Here is a 20,510-nt window from a genome sequence, read left to right as displayed (position 1 = left end):
AAGCTCTAAGACAAGAAGATTACATTGAAGAAGCAATAGTTTCTACAACAAAAAAGAAGTGCAACAGCAGTAGTCCTTTTAAGAAAAATGATTATGCAATAAAAACAAAGAAAAGAAAGGCGCTGATGGAAAATAAGGGAAAGGTAAAGCAAAATTTCCTTCCTATCCTTATTGCAAAAAGAAAAATCATTTTAGAAAAATTTTATTGGTTTAGACCTAATGTTAGGTGTAGATCATGCAACCAAATGGGTTACATTGAAAAAGTTTGCCATTAAAAAGGCACGCATAATGAAGAAAAAGCATCGATGGTGGAATAACACGATGAAGAAAATGGATTTCTTGTTCATGATGAGGAAACCTGATAAATTAAATAAAGCAAATACCTCACTCATTGATAGTGCTTGCTTCAATCATATAACAAGGAGAGAAGAAAATTTTATCAACCTGGACAAGAGCTATAAGTCACAAGTTGAGATAGGAAATGGTGTCTGCTTAAAAATTAAAGGTATTGGAATTGCGAGACTATAAATTGTGACTGGTGGTAAGTCAATTGCAGAGGTCATTTACACACTAGAGGTAAGCCAAAACCTTCTTAATTTGGGCCGATGGGTGGAAAGCAATTATGTTTTAATGTTTAAAGACAAATTTATGTTTTAATGTTTAAAGACAGATTTGGCAAGATATCGAATGAAAATATAAATGAATTGTTCATAGTGGGAATGCAAAATAAATGCTTTCTTGTAAATTGGATGAAAATAAGACAACAAGCATACAAAGCATTTTATTTGACACTGAACTGTGGCATAAAAGATTGGGTCATGTAAACCATGACTCATTAAGTCGCATGGCCACTTCAAACGTGATTGATGGGTTGCCAAAACCCATAAAATTAGAAAAAGTTTGTAAGACATGCCAACTTGGCAAACAAACAAGGACACCATTCCCCAAAAGGAGTGATTCATGTGCTCGTAACAAGTTGTAACTCCTTTAAGCAGATGTGGGAGGTCCCCTGATAGCCAAATCTCTCAATGGAAAGCTCTACTACTTGTTGGTTATTGATGACTTTACAAGGTATAATTGTGTTTATTTTCTAAAGGAAAAGCTGATATGTTTGACATGTCACGACCCAATTTTCGGGCCATGACCGGTGCAAAGGCCCAATAGACGTAGTCCGTTAAGCCCAAGCAAGCCTATTAATCTAACATGCTCATCATTCCATCATAAACTGCTAAGTCATATTTCATAACTTAGAATCAAAGTAATATTAAACAATGCCAACTCATATTGGCATACCAATTAAGTGTACATTGCCTACAACATGTATCTTAATAATTTACATCAAGTTTGTCTATACACAACAAAATAATACTCGACTTCCAACGGAGGGACTCGGACAAATGTACAGCTACTGAATGCCAAGACACCTACCAAAAGATGGATACAAGTCTACAAGGACACCTCGTCCTAATTACCGACTGCCTCATGATCTGAAGACATGAAGTTGAAAACGGTGAGTATAAACCCAGTGAGTGAACAAGGAAGGGAACAAGCAACAACAAGGGAGAATTTAAAATCATGAAGCACTTGTTTCAAAACAATGCAATTTAGTTCCATTCATATTAAAAACCCCTCATCAAGCCCTTAAATGATTGATCATTTGAAAATCATGAATCCATACACAATGAACCATTTGAAAAATGAAAGCTTCAATGATACGTAAGCAAGTCAAATACGACAACGAATCTTTGCTGCAGTGAGAATGAATTTTCGTTGCAGCGATGTTGGGATTTGGTTATTAGCCGAACGAGGGTTTCTCAACTGGCCGAAGGTTTCTCACTAAACCTCCTCATTTTAAACTTAACTCATTTAATCCTTAATGTTGGAAGTCCATGCTCCGATATGGTAGCAAAGAAATGAAAGATAGGGTAGCAATTGGACAAGATAGAAGATAAAAACAGAAGGTTTTTCGCTGCAGCGAAATTATGACCCAAAAACAGAATGTTTCTCGCTGTAGCGAGATTCAATCTTGCTGCAGTGAAATTGTAACCCAGAAACAGAAAGTTTCTTATTGCAGCGAGAATGAATTTCGCTACAGCGAGAAACTACTGTGTCATTCTCGCTGCAGCGGAAATGCATCCTCGCTGCAGCGAGTTTTCGGCTAGCCTACCCCTCCAAAACTCGAGAGTTTCTCGCTGCAGCAAGAAATAAGGCACCAATGCAAAATTTGCCCTTCTTCCAAAGGAAAAATCACCCTGTTTAAATATCCAAACCAACATGAAACACATAAGAATTTCCCAAGGTTTAACATGTCAAGTTTCACATGCATTACAACCACAAACCATTATCCATTAATTTCCTATAACACACATATTTACATATGTATATATGTATACGTATATACCCATCATCATCATACACACCATCCCATCATCATCATCACCAGCTCATACGCATTCCCTACTCGCACATGGTTGAGTCATCACAGGGTTATGCGCACTCCCTACTCGCACATAACCGGGTCATCCCCGGCTTATGCACACTCCCTACTCGCACATAGCCAAGTCAATATAATTACACAACACTATATTCAAACATATATGTATATCAACATAATGCAGCCGCATAGAAATCCATAATAACCACATGTTATAACATAAACCATTTCTCAAGAGCTTGTTCCCAAGGCATTCATTTTTGAGAAAAGTTGTATAAAATCATTCAAACACTTTGTACAAAACAGTCACATTCCCAAAATGATTTTGATAGGCAGTCCACTCATCGATTGATTGTAGAGCCTTTAAATGACTCCAATTCCCCTAATTGTCCAAATGAGATGATGGGGCTTCCTTAGAACCTAGGATCACATTAGCATAAGCAATAGGTCAATTTACACACTATGAACCCTAAAAGCTATCTCTTAGCTAGTTTTCAATTGCCACATTAAATGGCTATCTATGTTCACTATCTTAATCACTAAAAAAGTAATGAACATACTCAACAATAAAATAGCTCATAATCTAAATTACTAGCCATTATTCATAGCTAAAAATCAAGCTTAGTTCATCACTCACCCTTGGTTTTCTTTGTAGTTGAATTCCCTTTCAATAACTTCCAAATAAGTGGGTAATTCTCTCTTTCTCTCTCTAAAATGCCCAACTAGTGAGAGAAAGTATGAAAATAAGGTTTACCAAGGGTTTTGAAGTCGAGAGTGAAAGAATACAAGGGTTCTAGTCAAAAGGGCTCAAAAGTATGAAAACTAGAGCTAAAGAGAGAAAATTTTGCAAGCTACATATCAAGCTTCCATGGAGGTTTTGAAGAAACGTGAGAGAGAAGAAGAAGAAGACAAGTTGCTAGAAAATGGGAGAAGAAGCTGCTGGAAGAAAGTATTTATAGGCCAAACTTATCCATTCCCTTAAAATTACGAAAATGCCCTTGACTAGTTAGCTTGTTCTCATGCAACCCTTTGTGCAATCTTTTTACTCATTTGACACCGGGACAAGATCCATAATGGTCTAGACCTACTCGGGTTCATGAAAACTTAAAATTTTAACCCGAGGTGAAAAATGACCATTTTGCCCCTATTGTGAAAATTATTATCATTTCTAGTTTTCTTCGTGTTTTCATCATTACACGTCATTTATGCAGTCTTATGCCTATTTAGACCTTAAAATATCATAAAACTTTCTTTTAGGAGCTTATTAGAGAAAATGACGAAACTACCCCTGGCTCGTATTATTACATCTATGCTTAGTTACAAGCCTATAGAGGTTGGGGTATCACATGACAAGTTCAAGAGGTTTAAAGTATTGGTAGAGAATGTGGCAAATTGCAAAATAAAAGCCATCAAAACAAATAACGAGGGTGAGTTTAACTTAAATGAATTTAAGAATTATTTGAGTACAAATGGCATTAACATTTCACCACTGTACCATACAGCCCTCAACAGAAAGGGGTTTGTGAGAGGAGAAATAAAACCTTGATTGAGATGGCTATATGTCTTCTTCAAGATAAAGAAATGCTTAAAACCTTTTGGGCAGAAGCCACAAATGTTGTGGCTCAATTGCTCAATATTTTGCCAACAAGTGCATTAAATATGAAGAGCCCATTTGAAGCATGACATGGAACCAAACCTTCAGTCTCTCATCTGCATGTATTTGGATGTCTTTACTATGCCAAGACTTATTGATGAAAGGCACGCAAAGCTTGACTCAAAATTTGAGATTGCTATCTATTTGGGTTTTAGTGAGGCTTCTAAAAGTTATCAACTTTACAATGCAGACACAAGCAAGATGTTTTTGTCAAGAGATGTAAGGTTTAAAAAAGACATGAGATGGAATTGGAAGATTAACCAAGTTTAAGGTCTTCAAAATACCAAAAATGATGAAGCCGAGAATGCCAAGAAGACTAATGAAGAAGACGACGATGATGATTATGTTGTAAGAGGGATAAGAAGCTTGTAAGAAATTTATGAAAAGTACAACGTGTCCATTGTTGAATCCATTACCTACCTTAATGTAGTAAAAAGCAAAGCTTGGCAAGAAGCAATGCTTGCCAAAATGGATGCAATCAAGAAAAATAAAATAACCATAGGTTTCCAGTGGGTATATCGAATCAAGCTAAATGCAGATGGTTCAATGAATAATCTCAAGGCTAGACTTGTAGCCAAAAGCTATTCACAAGTGTATGGGACATATTTCATATAGACTTTCGCACCAATAGCTTGCAATGATACAATTTGATTGTTATGTGTTTTGGCTACAAGAGAAAAATGGTTTATATGGCACTTAGAGGTAAGGTTTGCTTTTTTTAATGGCTTGATGAAGGAAGACGCTTACATTGAGCAACCAGAGAGGATCGTGGAGCAAGGAAATGAATACAAAGTTTGTAAACTCATTAAAGCCTTGTATGGTTTAAGATAGGCTTTAAGATCCTGGTATGAAAGAATTGAAGGCTACTTGCTCAAGAAAGGATTTAGATGTAGCTTTAATGAACCAACGTTGTATGTCAAGAGCTCACATGACTACGTAAGTCTACTAATATCCCTTTATGTGTTGGCTCCATTAGTTTTTGATGATAATAAAACATTCCCATTTCATTTGTGTCTAACATTTCTACCTAAGTGTGCATGACAAAAAGTCATATGGAAATAATGAATCAACCCTTCAAATGTGTATATCAAAAATCATAAAAAATAAAGAAAAATGGTTGATCAATAAGAAGAAAGATCTTTGGCCGAATAATGAAGAATGTTGGTTGACTAAAGTTTAAATTGGAGAAATGGCAGGCTGAAGAATATTGAAAGACAGAACCAACTTAGTCGACCAAGAAATGGGTTAGTCGACAAGTGCACACTGCTAGAACTGCCAGAGACAGGGAGTAGAATATAGAGACGACTTAGTCGATTAAGATATCAATTAGTCGACTAAGAGCATTTTGCTTGTAAGTTTGAAATCTACACTAAAAGACAGAGTAACGGCTAGAACCGACTCCCAACTGTCTCCAACGGCTAGAAAACTGTCAAACTCCCATCAGAGATGTTTCTCCAAGTATAAAAGGGTTTCCCAACAGTTAGAAACTAGTTTTTACAAGTGAAAAAGAGATTTGAGTCACATAAGAGCTAAAAAACCAAAAAATCTCTCTTGTACCTTACTGCACCTAAATGCCCATTCTTTATACTTGTATTCTGCACTCAACCTTGTACCATTTATATCAACTTGTGATCATAGGTACTTTTTTCTACTTCTTTTCTTGTATTCTTAGAGTGAGGGAGTCACTCCAAGTGGTTGTTTCAAGCTAGGATTGCTTGAATGTGTTAAGGTTTTAACTTAGCCTTGAAATGTTTGGTGTTGGGTTTTAGTTTAGCTCGTGAAAAACTAGTGTAAAAGGTTTTGGCTGAGCTTGGTAAATGCCATTGTAAAGCTCGATGAAAGCTTGTGAATTTCTCTGGTTCTTAATGGATTTGTTGAGAAAATCCTTGGTTGGATAATCAAGGTAGTAGATGTAGGTCTTGGACCGAACCACTCTAAATTGTGCTGTCTTGTTTACTCTATTTTTGTTTTATTTTCCTTTTTTCATTTATCTTGCATTTGTCTACATTTAGAGACAATTTTTGAAAGAGCTGAATTGTGCTATTCACCCCCTCTAGCACATATTATTTGAGACGAACAAGTGGTATCAGAGCTAGTTCCCTGTTATTAAGGTCTAACACCCTTTGGGAGGATCCAAATGGCTCAAAAAAATCTATAATTTTTGAGGGATAATCAATAAACAGACCACCTCTGTTTGATGGCTCTAACTATCCTTATTGGAGCACTAGGATGTCAATTTACATTAAAGCTATAGATTATGAAATGTGAGACGTCATAATTGATGAACTTTTTATTCCTTCAACCTTAAATATAGTTACAAATGAGTTGATGCCAAAGACAAGGTCTGAATGGACCGAGGCTGAAACTAAGAAAGTCCAAACAAATTTTAAGGCCATCAATACTGTGAGACCTCGACCTCTATACGCTCGTAACTAGGTATAGACGCAATAACACGGGCTAGGGGTAGTTTTGTCATTTTCTTAGTAAGCTCCTAAAAGTAAGTTTTAAACAATATTAAGGCCTAAGTAGGCTTAAGGCATAAATGAATAATGAAAATATGGGTAAAATGATGAAAAAAATAAAAATGATGATGATTTCCACGGTAGGGGCAAAATGATCATTTTTCACATCGAGTCAAAATTTTTAAGTTTTCGAGAACCTGAGCATTTATAGACCATTATGGACTTTGTTTCAGTGTCAAAAGAGTAAAAAGATTTGTATAAAGGATTGGAGGAGAACAAGCTAACTTGTTGAGGGCATTTTGGTAATTTAAGTGGAGTGGATAAGCTTAGGCTATAAATATTTCTTTCTTCCAGCAGCTTCTTCTTCTTCTTCCTTATTCTCTTTCATGTTGCTTTCATCCTCCATGAAAGCTTGATATGAAACCTCCATAACCTCTTTCAAAGTAGCTTCAATTTTTAAGCGTTTGTGCACTTTTGCATAGAACCCTTATACTCTTTCATACTTTCTCACTTTAAAACCCTTGAAAAATCCTACTTCCATACTTTCTCTCACTAGCTAGGTGTTTAGAGAGAGAAAGAGAGAACTCCCATAATAGCTTGGAAAATTTTTGGAAAGAATTTCAAAGTTACAAAGCTATCAAGGTGAGTAGTAAATTGGAGTTGAGTTTTAAGTGTTGAGAATGTCTAGTAATCATATTTGTGAGAGTTTATTTGTTGGGATTGTTATTCATTTAAGTGTGATTAGAGTATTGCAAACAATAGCCATTTAATGGTAGTTAGAAACTAGTTAAGAATGAGTAGTAGAACCCAATTTAGAAAATAGCTTTGGAATAGTATTAATGCCAAGTTAGGTTAATGGTGATGTTGTTGTGCATGATAGGTCCCAACGAAATCCCACAACCTCAATTGGACCATTAGGGAAGTTAGAGTCGGCTAAAGGCTCAACAAAATATTGGTGAGTGAATTTGCATCTCAAAATCATTTTGGGAATGTGAATCTATTTGCACAAAACATTGATTGATTTTATCCAACTTTTCTTAAAAAACGTGTGCCTTAGGAACAAGCCCTTGATAAAAATATTTTGAGGTTGTGAAAATGTGAAATGTGTAAAAAGGACAGACCTATGTGCGTCTATACTGTGTTGATATATATATATATATATATATATATATGTATACGAATAATGTTGTGTAATGATATTGACCCGGCTATGTGCGAGTGGGAGTGTGTATAAGCCGATGTTGACCCGGCTATGTGCGAGTGGGAGTGCGCATAAACCGATGCTGACCCGACTATGTGTGAGTAGGAGTGCGCATAAGCCGATGTTGACCCATCCATGTGCTAGCGGGGAGTGCATATGAGCTGATGACGATGGGAAGGTGTGCATGGTGATGGATATATATATATATATACACACACACATATAGATATGTGTATTATAGAAAGTTCATGAGTATGGTATATGGTTTTGCACATGTGAATCTTGCATGTTGAACTTTGGGAATTTTTATGCGTTTTATGTTGATTTTGTCATTTTAGTAGGATGGCTTTTTCTTGAAAGAAAGGAAACTTTTTTCTTGCTACTCTGTTTCTCGCTGCAGTGAGAAACTCTCGGGTTTGGAGGGGTAATGCTGATCGAAATCTTACTATAACAAGAATGCATTCTCACTGTAGCGAGAAAGTTACTATAGCTTCTCGCTGTAGCAAGAAACTTTTTGTTTTATGGCAGAAATTTCACTGCAGTGAGAATCTATTCTCGCTACAGCAAAAATCTTTCTATTTTGTACCTTATTTTGTTCAGTTGCTGTCCTATTTTCCACTTCTTTGGTACCATAGTTGAGTATGGACTTCTAACATTAAGGAATTAATTAATTAAGTATGAAATGAGGAGGTTTGTTGAAAAACCCTTGTTCGGCTAAAACTTGAATCCAAACTTCGCTGCAGCGAGAATGCCTTTTCGCTGTAGCGAGGACCCGTCGTTTACTATACTTAATTTGCATAAAGGCTATTAAGGTTTTCACTCTTCAAATCATTTGTTGAGCATGAACCCTTTTTATGAAGTGATTTACTCATTTAGGGTTTGCATGAGGGGTTTTGATAAGAGCTAAACTAAATTGCATTGTTTTAAAGATAAATGCATCACGATTTCTTTAAAATTTCCTTGTTGTGGCTTGTTCCCTTCTTTGTTCACTCACTGGGTTTATACTCACCGTTTTCAACTTCATGTTTTCAGATCAAGAGGCAGCTGGTAACTAGGTCGAGGTGTCTTCGTAGATTCGACACTTGGTAGGTGTTTTGACATCAGTAGCTGTACTTTGGTCTGAGTTTCTCCTCTAGAAGTCGAGTACTCTTTTGTTGTGTATAAACAAACCCCATGTAAATTATTAAGACGTATGTTTAGACAATACATGAATCTTTGATTGGTAATGCCATTACGAGTTGGCAATGCTTAGTATTATTTTGATTCGAAGTTATGAAATGTGATTTAGCAACTTTGATGGAATGATGAACATGTCATATTAATACGCTTGCTTAGGTTTAGTGGACTACGTCCATTGAGCCCATTCGTCGGTCATGGTCCGTAATTTGAGTCGTGACAAATACATTGCATTGTGCCTTGACCCCCACTGAATTCAACAAAGTCTCAAGCTGTACAACAGCTAAGCAAGTGTGGAATAAACTTAGAATAATTTACGAAGGGACTTCTCAAGTCAAGGAGTCCAAAATAGCCCTTTTGACACATAACTATGAAATATTCAAAATGGAGCCTGATGAAGACATCACCAGCATGTTAGGTAGATTCACCAACATCACAAATAAATTGAGTCAATTAGGCAAGCCAATACTCGAGCATGAAATAATTAAAAGACTTCTTAGAAGCCTACCAAAAAATTAGAAGCCTAATGTGATTGCAATCCGAGAGGCCAAAGACCTAAATGTTATTACCTTAAATGAGATTTGTGGCTTTCTCCTTACACATGAGCTAGAGCTTAAAGAAGAAGAAGAAGAAGATAGAAGTGAAGCAAAGGAAAAGAAAAATAGCATTGCACTTAAAGCCAGCATCCTTGAAGAAGAGCTGAAAGAGCTGTCATGTGATGATGATGAAGAGTTAGCTCTGGTTATAAGAAAATTCAGAAAGCTTATGGGCAAAAGAAACCGGAGACTAGCTAGAAAATGGTTTAGAAAAGATCAAGGTGCTACATGGAAAATCAGAAACAAAAATGATTCCAACAAAAAAGAAGAATTGATATGCTATGAGTGCAAGAAGCCTGGCCACTTTAAGTCTGAATGTTTATTATTGAAAGATGAGACTCTAAAGAAAAATAAGAAATCCAAGAAAGCAATGGTGGCTGCTACATGGTCGGATAGTGACACATCAAGCTCTGAAGCTAAAGATGAAAAATCTAAGGAAAAAGCAAACCTCTGCTTGATGGCACAAGTTGATGAAACCGAGGTATCCTCATCCCCCTGTGATATTTCCATAGATGATTTACAAGATTAGTATGATAGTCTTTATGATGTATTTGAAAAACTTTTTTCTAAATATAAGATTCTAAAGAAAAAGGCTACATCTCTTGAAAATAATTTGGAAAAAGTGAGATAAGAGTTCAATTCTGTTTTTGAGCAAAGAAATTTCCTGCAAGTTAAGTTAGAACACTCAAAAACAGATTTTGAAGTTTTAAAGCTAGAGTTGGAAAATAAATAAGAAGCTTTACAAAAAACGTTTGATGAAAACACAACTCTTAGATATTTACAAAATGAAACTAAAAAAAAAAATGCATACCACAAGAAGAATTCAGCTTTTGCATCATCTAAATGTTATCATTGTGGAAAACATGGACATATGTCATAACTGCTTTAAGAGAAGTAACCAACAGAAAGTTAGAAAAATTTGGGTCCCTAAAGGATCCTATATTACAACTAACTCTCAATGACCCATCAAAGTATGAGTACCTATAAAGAAAAACTGAAATTTTGTTTTGTAGGTTGAGTTGCACTTAAAGGAAATATGCTCAAGAGCTCAACTTAAGAAGAAACAATCTTGGTATATGGATAGTGGCTGTTCACAACACATGACAAGAGATGAAATGATATTTGCTCAGCTAGACAAGAGGAAGGGAGGTACCGTATCCTTTGGAGATGATTCAAAAGGTAGAATTCATGGGATAGGTACGGTTGGTAAGAACTCCCAAACTCAAATTAATCATGTGTTGTTAGTGAAAGGTTTAAAGCATAATTTATTGAGTATTAGTCAATTATGTGACAAAGGATTTAAAGTATGTTTTGATTCAAATAAGTGTGAAGTAATAGACATAGGTACAAATAAAGTCTCATTTATAGGAAAGAGATTGAAGAGTATGTATGTTGTTTTTCTTGAGGATCTTGAAATAAATAATGAAATATGTCTAGTTGCAAATGCTGAAAATGACAGCTGGTTATGGCATAAGAGATTAGGACATGTAAGCTTACATACTATGTCAAAATTGATTATAAAGAACTTAGTTGTTGGGTTGATGGATTTAAAATTTGAAAATGATAAAATATGTGATGCTTGCCAACTAGGAAAACAAGTTAGAACATCCTTCAAGACTAAAAAGATTGTGTCAACATCTAGACCTCTTCAATTATTACATATTGATTTATTTGGTCCAATAAGCACAACTAGTTTAGGAGGAAAATTTTATGGCTTTGTAATAGTTGATGACTATTCTAGATATACTGGGGTTTATTTTCTTGCTCATAAGAATGATGCACTATCAGCTTTTATAAGTCATTGTAGGAAAGTAGAGAATGAAAAAAGACTAGCCATAGTTAGCATAAGGAGTGATCATGGAAGAGAACTTGAAAATGATGAATTTGAGGAATTTTGCAATGAAAAGGGGTTGGATCACAATTTCTCTGTACCTAGAACACCCCAGAAAAATGGAGTTGTAGAGAGGAAAAATCGAACCTTAAAAAAAATGGCTAGGACTATGCTATGTGAGAATAACTTACCAAAATATTTTTGGGCTGAGGTAGTGAACACAACAGCTTATATACTTAATAGAGTCTCAATAAGACCCATGATATCTAAGACACCTTATGAACTCTACAAGGATAGGAAACCAAATATTTCTCACCTTAAGAGTTTTGGATGTAAATGCTTTGTATTGAACAATGGAAAACAACCCTTAGGAAAGTTTGATGCAAAAAGTGATGAGGCAATATTTTTAGAATATGCATTAAACTCCAAGTCTTATAGAGTTTTCAACAAAAGGACTCTAAATTTGAAGAATCGATCCATGTAGTTTTTGATGAGTCCAATGATTTATTAAAGGATATTCATGTTGATGATGATGATGTAGAAATCCTAAAAAAACAAATGGAAGAAATGAGCTTAGAAACGATAAAAATAGTGAAGAAAGCTCAACTAGAAGAGAAAATGAAAATCCATCTCTAGAAGATTTGTAAAGAACAGAAAATCAGCATAATGACCTTCCAAGGAGTTGGAGATTGTAAGAGATCATCCACAAGATCAAATCATAGGTGACATTTCTCAAGGAGTTAGAACTAGGAGAACAACAAGAGAAACTTGTGAGTTTTCAGCCTTCATATCACAAATTGAACCTAAAAGTTTTGAAGAAGATGAAAATGAGGAAAGTTGGATAATGGCCATGCAAGAAGAACTTGACCAATTTAAAAGAAATCATGTATGGTCACTAGTACCTAGACCTTCAAATCACCCTATTGTTGGCACAAAATGGGTGTTTAGAAATAAAGTAGATGAGCAAGCAAATATAGTTAGAAATAAAGCTAGGTTAGTAGCCCAAGGATATAACCAAGAGGAAGGAATAGACTATGATGAAACCTTGGCACCGGTTGCTAGAATTGAAGACATAAGGTTGTTGTTAGCTTTTGCATGCTTCATGAATTTCAAACTGTACCAAATGGATGTAAAAAGTGCATTTTTAAATGGATTCATTCAAGAAGAAGTGTATGTTGAACAACCACCAGGTTTTGAAGATTTTGAAAAATCAGACCATGTTTACAAGCTTTATAAAGCCTTGTATGGATTGAAACAAGCTCTTAGAGCTTGGTATGAAAAGCTTTCAAAATTTCTGGTTGAAAAAGGTTATGTTAGAGGCAACATTGATACTACATTATTCATTAAAAGATACTTAAATGATTTAATTATCGTACAAATATATGTGGATGACATTGTATTTGGTGCAACTAATGAGGCTTTATGCAAAAACTTTGCCAAAGAAATGTAGGGTGAATTTGAGATGAACATGATGGGAGAGTTGAAGTACTTCCTTGGTCTTCAAATTAAGCAAAGTGAGGAAGGAATCTTCATTAACCAAGAAAGATACACTCAAGATATGCTCAAAAAGTTCGATATGCTGAAGCTGAAACCAATCTCCACACCAATGAGTCCATCCACTAGACTTGATCAATATGAAAAAGGAAAGAATATAGATCAAAAGCTCTATAGAGGTATGATCGGTTCATTACTCTACTTAACAACAAGCAGACCAAATATTCAATTTAGTGTGTGTTTATGTGCTAGATTTCAATCACAGCCTAAAGAATCACACTTAACAGCTGTTAAGAGAATTTTTAGATACCTCTTAGAGACATAAACTTTAGGATTATGGTATTCTAAAGAATCAACATTTGATCTTGTAGGCTATTCGAATGTAGACTTTGCAAGAAGCAAAACTGATAGAAAAAGTACTAATGGAACATGCCAATTTTTATGAAGTATGTTAGTATCTTGGTCAAGTAAGAAACAAAATTTTGTAGCACTTTCAACAACTGAAGTAGAGTATATTTCTCTAGGTAGTTGTTGTGCTCAGATTTTGTGGATCAAACAACAACTAAGAGTTTTGGAATTAAAGTTCATAATGTACCAATCTTCTGTGACAACACAAGTGCAATCAATATATCTAAAAATCCTGTGCAGCATTCAAGGACAAAGCACATTGAGATTAGACACCATTTTCTTAGAGACCATGTTGTGAAAAATGACATTAATATTGAATTTGTGAATACTTTGCATCAATTAGCAAATATTTTTACAAAACCACTAAATGAAAAGAGATTCTATGAAATTAGAAGGAATTTAGGTATGATTAGTCAGCAGGAATTGTGAGAAAAATATTGACTTATGCTCATAAAACAGAATGCATTTAGTCGACTAAGGTGAAACTCAGTCAACTAAGAGTGCTCTGTTAGTCTTAAAAATAAGACTCAGTCAATTAAATGGAGAAAGAATAAAATAATGTGTACCAGGCAATAAAGAAAAGAAGAAAAGCCGCCTAAAGGAATAACCAAAATTTAGAGGGAATTTTAAAATTTTTAAGCAAATAAAGTGAGGCAGTTTTTGAGGGGGAGGTGAACGGTTTTCTAAGAGAAATTAAAACTGCTAACAACTTCTTTTCTCCATTTTCTCTCCCCTGAAACTCAAAAACCTGAAATCAAAACCTTTTCTCTCCACATTCTTACCTCTGAAACCGACTCATACTAAAATCAAAACCCTCGAACCCAAGTCAGAAATTTTCAGAATCAGAATGGTAAAAACTTCTCAGAGTAGAGAAATTACTGAAAAGAAGAAGGGAAAAAGACCAGTGGTAGAAAGATCAGAAATAGAAGTGATGAAGAAGAAACAGAAATTTAGAACTACATCAACAATTGAGAAATCTGAAAAACAAAAAGAGAAGAAACAAAAATCAGGGAAGAAGAAGGATAAAGAGACAACGCCTAAGAAAGGTACTTCCTCTTCTTCTAAGTTCAGAAATAGAATGCATGAGGAAAGGTTTGGAAAAATAGAAAATGCTCCCATTACTTGTGGGAAATATATAGATTGGGACAGCTTTAGTGAATATCCAGAAATTTATATTGGCTTATCAGATTATTTTAAGGATTTGAAATTGAAAGAATATAGCACTTTTAGGAATAGATCCTATAGTGCAAGCCTGGTGAAGGAGTTTTATGCTAGTATAGCTTTAGGAGAAGAAGAATTAGGTGACTCTGATGATTATGATGAAAATAGCCTGAATATATTTTTGAATGGAAAAGAATTTGTGGTCATCGCTGATGATCTTGGAAATCTTTTGAAAGTTGAATGTGAGAAGGGAGAATTCGAGTTTCAAGAAAAGTATGACCCATCCTCATTATGGGAAATCATAACCGGAAGAAAGGAGAAATATTCATAAAAAAGCAATGTTGGTTTGATAACTAGTCGCCAAATAAGGATTCTGCACTACTTTGTGGCAGCTAATATTCATGGCAGAATTGGGAGTTTGAGTTACATCAACCTTCAAGATCTTTGGCTGATGGAACATGCTTTTAACGGGGTTGCTCTAAATGTAGGAAGATTTATGATTGAAAAGATGAGAGGTACATGCAAACTTGAGAAAATCAATTTGCCTTATGGAAATGTGATCACATCCTTAATGCAAAAGAAAGGTGTCTGGGCAAAAAGATATGAATTTGATATGGTGAAGAATAGAGACCATGCTATCTACTTGGGTAGTCTACTTAAAATGGTTTACAAGTTGGATGGTGAAAAATTCACTAAAACACCCAAGGTCTCTGCAATTCTAGCACTAACTGAGCACCATCCTCTCAAATATCTAGTGAAATGATTTTTAATCTATTGATGAGGATAGATGGAAAGCTCACTGATCAAGGAGCTAGATTACAGAAAATTGAAGAGAAAATTGTTGAACTGGAGAATGAACTGAAAGGGAAAGAAAAGCCATCAGAACCTGTTACTGCAGATTTCTTTGAAACACCAAGTGCTTCATCAGCACAGCAAGGTGTTGGAAGTTCAGGCTTGCAAGTAGAAGGGTCTGATCCTCATGGTATAAGTTATGGTGTTCCAGTTGAAGGTCATAAGCCAAAAGAGGAACAGCCAAGAAAATCACCTTCACTTGAGTTACAAGATAAGGATGAATCTGATCAAGGTACCGAAGTGATTGCATCTGAGCAAGAAAATACCCTCACTAAACCTCAGCCTCAATCAGAACCTCAACCATCTCTTCCACACTCTGAAGAGGTTTCAATCATGAGTTTGTTCCAACAAATGGTTTAGGAGGAACAAGCTGAGAAAGGGGTAGTTAAGGAAAAAGCACAAAAGGTAGCATCTCCATCAGTTCCTAAAGTAAAAGTAAAATTTGGGAAAGAGAAGCACGAAGTCATTGTACCATCACAAGAGAAAGAAGCCACTGCAGCACCACTGATGAGGAAGAAAACTATGGCCACAAAGACAACATTTCTTAAGAGAAGGAAGTTTTCTCGATTGATAGAGAAATCCAAACCAGCTCTAGTCTCTTTTCCTCAAGATCCAGTCAATGTCTCTGACAAATCCTCACCAGAACCTTTCCCTAAAAAAATCATCACCTCTAGGAGAACCTCTCTTTTTCCTCTTAATCCTTTTTATGGCACTGAATCCTCACCCTCTGACACCTCAGATGACTAGAAACCCTTTGATTTGATGCTGATAGAAAGAGGGAGTAGAATGGCAGAACCAGGGGTGCAGGAACCAGAGAATAAATTAAAAAAAATGTTAAGGTAGAGGTACCAGGAATTATCAAAAGTGAACAAGGGGCATTTTAGGAATATTAACTGTTGTTTTTGTTTTCTTACTGGTTATGCCATGATGGCAATCAAACACTTAACTGTAATTTTACTGTTGATATTTTTATGGATGCTTATGGTATTTTGCTGATATGTTTATAGTACTTTGATGCTGATAATTGAATGCTTGTTGATATCCTGCTGCTTATGATATTTTAATTGCTAGTGCTAAAAGTCTGTCATTGCACTGATGTTGAGATTTGTATACTAATTACTAATCTTTAGCATGAATTATACTTATGGATTGATGTGGATGATGTATATAGTATATCAGTTGAATAATGAAAGATATAAACAAAATTCTATAACAATAGGCTGTTGACAGATACTGCTAAAATGTTGATGAGAAACTGTCAATATTCATTTGCTGTAAATTCCCTTAAAAGATTTGCATATATATATACACTCTGAACTTATAGTGACATTTTTTTCTCATGAATAAAATTTACTGAAATGGATAAGCTAAATAAGCACACACTTAGGGGGAGCAATACTCATTATCTACTAAAATCAAAAAGAATAAAAAAGACACTGTGCTGTTAACCAATGAATGTTTTGTCATCATCAAAAAGGGAGAGATTGTTGGCTCCATTAGTTTTTGATGATAATAAAACATTCCCATTTCATTTGTGTCTAACATTTTTACCTAAGTGAGCAGAACAAAAAGTCATATGAAAATAATGAATCAACCCTTCAAATGTGTATATCAAAAACCATAAAAAATAAAGAAAAATGGTTGATCAACAAGAAGAAAGATCTTTGGCCGAATAATGAAGAATGTTGGTTGACTAAAGTTTAAATTGGAGAAATGGCGAGCTGAAGAATATTGAAAGACAGAACCAACTTAGTCGACCAAGAAATGGGTTTGTCGACTAAGTGCACACTGTTAGAACTGCTAGAGACAGGGAGCAGAAAACAGAGACGACTTAGTCGACTAAGAGCATTCTGCCTGCAAGTTTGAAATCTGTGCTAAAATACAGAGTAACGGATAGAACCGACTCCCAACTGTCTCCAACGGCTATAAAACTGTCAAACTCCCATCAGAGATATTTCTCCAAGTATAAAAGGGTCTCTCAACAGTTAGAAACTAGTTTTTACAAGTGAAAAAGAGATTTGAGTCATATAAGAGCTAAAAAACCAGAAAATCTCTCTTGTACCTTGGTGCACCTAAACGCCCATTCTTTTTACTTGTATTCTGCACTCAACCTTGTACCATTTAGATCAACTTGTGATCATAGATACTTTCTTCTACTTATCTTTTTGTATTCTTAGAGTGAGGGAGTCACTCTTAGTGGTTGTTTCAAGCTAGGATTGCTTGAATGTGTTAAGGTTTTAACTTAGTCTTGAAAAGTTAGGTGTTGGGTTTTAGTTTAGCTCGTGAAAAACTAGTGTAAAAGGTTTTGGCTGAGCCTGGTAAAAGCCATTGTAAAGCTTGGTGAAAGCTTGTGAATTTCAGCGGTTCTTAGTGGATTTGTTGGGAAAATCCTTGGTTGGATAATCAAGGTAGTGGATGTAGGTCTTGGACCGAACCACTCTAAATTGTACTATTTTGTTTACTCCGTTTTTGTTTTATTTTCCTTCTTTCATTTATCTTGCATTTGTCTACATTTAGTGACAATTTTTGAAAAAGCCAAATTGTGCTATTCACCCCCCCTTTAACACATATTATTTGGGACCAACATTATGTTGATGATATTTTGGTGATAGGACTCAACATTTTTGAGTTAAAATTTTCAATATCCAAATGAAACAAGAATTTGATATAACTGAACTAGGAAAAATGCATTACTTCCTAGATTTTGAAATCATACAAGAACCTGAATATATTTGTCTTCATCAAAGCAAATATGGTCAGGAACTTCTCAAAAGGTTTTATATGGAGTCTTGTAAATCGGTTAATACTCCTATGGTTTTTGAAAATAAATTATATAGAAAAGATGATGCTCCAATTAAATCTAGTCTCAATATAGAAGTTTGATGAATTGTCTTATTGTATTTAATAGCATCTAGACCTAACATAATGCATGCAATAAGTGTTCTGTCAAGCTACATGTAAAAGCCTTCAGAAACTCATATAATGGTAGCAAAACAAGTCCTACAATATATCAAAGGAATTATAAAATATGGACTCGAGTATTTCTTTTATGAAAGTGGAAAACTTATGGGATTTTGTGATAATGATTGGGCCAGTTGTCCAGATGATGCCAAAAGCACCATAGGTTTCTGTTTTTCACTTGGAAGTGTTATATTTGTATGGAATTCAAAGAAACAGGAAATAGTGGCTCAATCCTCTGTTGAAGCCGAATATGCGATTGTTGCTTGGGTTGCCAACCATACACTTTGGCTAAGAAAAATTCTATATAACTTGAGTTTTGAACAAATCAGTGGAATGACAATTTGGCTTGACAACCAATCTGCCATAGCTACTACCTAAAACCCAATATAGTATGGTCGTACCAAGTATATCAAAGTCAGATATAATGCAATAAGAGATGTTGTAAAGAATGAAGAAATAAGTGTGCAATATTGTAACATAGATGAATAGGTTGCAAATATCTTCACCAAAGAACTAGGCAAAGCTAAATTTGTTGCTTTCATATCAAAGATGGGTTTGAGTAAGGCCAAACTTAAGGAGGTGTGTTAGAAAATGAGTTATGTTTATGCATGGAGATGTTTTTCATTGTTGTTCACACTAGTTGATCCCTTGTTGCAACAAGGAAGATAATCACGTGTAAGTGGATCACATGATTCTTTAACCCACGTGGCACTGTTTTTAGTGTTACAAGCTTATATAGAAAATATGGCTCTTTAAAATACCAAATTCATTGTTTGTGTTTGGGTCAAAAGGTACTTTGTATTTGCTATAGTAGCAGTTATGGAGCCCACATTTCATTTTCTTATTGGTTTACATTATTAGTTTTTATCTAAGGCTTTTCTCTTTGTAACTATATGTAACTAATTGTTGCCTTTAAGAGGACAGACTTCTAATAAAAATAAATCAGTGTGTTATTCTTTTATCTTCATGTTTCTTTCTCAAATTCTCTCTCTCTATAAAAATTTTTAGTTTATTTTTAATGTGATAAATTTAGCAAAAAGTTAAATTATCAGATGTTATATATGATCAGTCTCTTCTTATTTTAATGACAAGAACAATGTTCTTTTAACAGTTGAATAACTGTGATAGAAGGAATAAAACGTTGAATTACCAATGAAATTAAAGTCAATTGCTGCAATATATTTTAATTGGACACATTGCAGAGAATATGAGAGTACAATCCTCATACCGAATGTTACCTTGATGTAAAATAATTTTAAAAAGACAATAAGTTAATAATCAAAGTCAGGCATCAAACAAGGACTGATCAAAGGAATGGCAATGGGTAGTATTGGAGTCACGTTTGCAGTGTGGGCGCTTCAAGGTTGGTATGGGAGCACCTTGGTCACCAACAAGGCAGCCAAAGGCGGGGATGTTTTCACAGCTGGAGTATGCATTATATATGGAGGGCTGTAAGTTCAATACCCTTCCCTTCCTTCTGCAACCAAACAACTGAAAATTTAGTCATCAACTTGACATATAGCAGGTCCAAAGTCCAAACATAATGTCACATTCCCCTAGTTTGATTTTCAGCTCCCTTATACGTGTTTGTTTACATTAATTATATGTTTGCTCAACATATACCGTTCCTTCTCCTCCTCCCAAATCTTTGAATTACTTTCCTTGTGGTAAATTCTTGCACTTCCTAATAAGATTATATATACTCCCATCTGTTGAGTTTACTCGAACAACTTTTATCATTGTGAGTTTGTTCATCTTGCAGTTCTCTTGGTAGTGCTCTAATAAATGGTAAATACTTTGCTGAGGCAAACGTGGTAGCTTCACGGATATTTGAGATGATTCAGCGAGTCCCTCATATCAACTCTGCAAATCAGCAAGGCAAGATGCTGTCAGATGTCAAAGGTGAATTGGAATTTAAAGACGTACACTTTGCATATCCTTCAAGGCCAGGTAGCTTAGTATTACGAAGGTTCAGTCTAGCCGTAAAGGCCTGCCAGATTGTTGGTTTGGTAGGCAAAAGCGGATCAGGTAAATCAACGATTGTAAATTTGATTGAAAGATTCCATGACCCTCTTACGGGAGAAATCCTCCTGGATGGCGTTAACATAAAGGAGTTTCAGCTTAAATGGCTGCGTAGTCAAATTGGTTTAGTTAGCCAAGAAACTATACTTTTCAGAACCTCAATCAAAGAAAATATTCAATTCTGAAAGGAGAAGGCTGCAATGGAAGGGATAATTAGAGCCGCAAAAGCAGCTGATGCCCACAACTTCATCAGTCAAC

The sequence above is a fragment of the Theobroma cacao genome, chromosome 9, assembly GCF_053813885.1.
Source record: "Theobroma cacao isolate CCN51 chromosome 9, ASM5381388v1, whole genome shotgun sequence".
NCBI classification, from domain to species: domain Eukaryota; kingdom Viridiplantae; phylum Streptophyta; class Magnoliopsida; order Malvales; family Malvaceae; genus Theobroma; species Theobroma cacao.
This window is presented reverse-complemented; position numbering follows the sequence as displayed.